The sequence below is a fragment of the Buceros rhinoceros genome, unplaced genomic scaffold (assembly GCF_000710305.1).
Source record: "Buceros rhinoceros silvestris isolate BGI_N320 unplaced genomic scaffold, ASM71030v1 scaffold36596, whole genome shotgun sequence".
In the NCBI taxonomy this organism is placed as follows: Eukaryota; Metazoa; Chordata; class Aves; order Bucerotiformes; family Bucerotidae; genus Buceros; species Buceros rhinoceros.
In genome coordinates this window covers 15,200-15,643 of record NW_010418733.1, presented here as the reverse complement: position 1 = coordinate 15,643, position 444 = coordinate 15,200, and positions in this window count along the sequence as shown.

Sequence of the window (444 nt, the reverse complement as noted above, 5' to 3'; positions counted from 1 at the left end):
AGCCAGCGGTGGCACAACAGGAGCTCCACAAGAAGCGTATTGCACATTCAGGACATCATAAAAAATCCGTGCGCAGCCTCGCTGCCGCAAAGCCTGCGCTTCAGTTCCAGCCGGACGGTCAGCTCTCCTCAGAGCCCAGCTCGAAGCTGGAATCAGGTTTTTTGGTTCGGTGTAGCGCGGATCTTCCGACACTTCTCGGTCCTACGTACTCCTCTCTAACCCCACACCAGACCGGGATTTTCACAGCAGTCACTGCTGTGTGTCTCGGTGCAGAACTGCCCCGGAGACTTCTGCGGTCAAACTGAACTCTCACTCGAAAACGCACGTTCCCTGCACAACGACGACCGGAACCCCTCGGCGCATCCCTCACACCTCTGGCGCAACGGCCGCACGCCTGCTCCCGGCTTGTCCGCCGGCACCGGCCCCCCGGGCACGCCGGGCCAA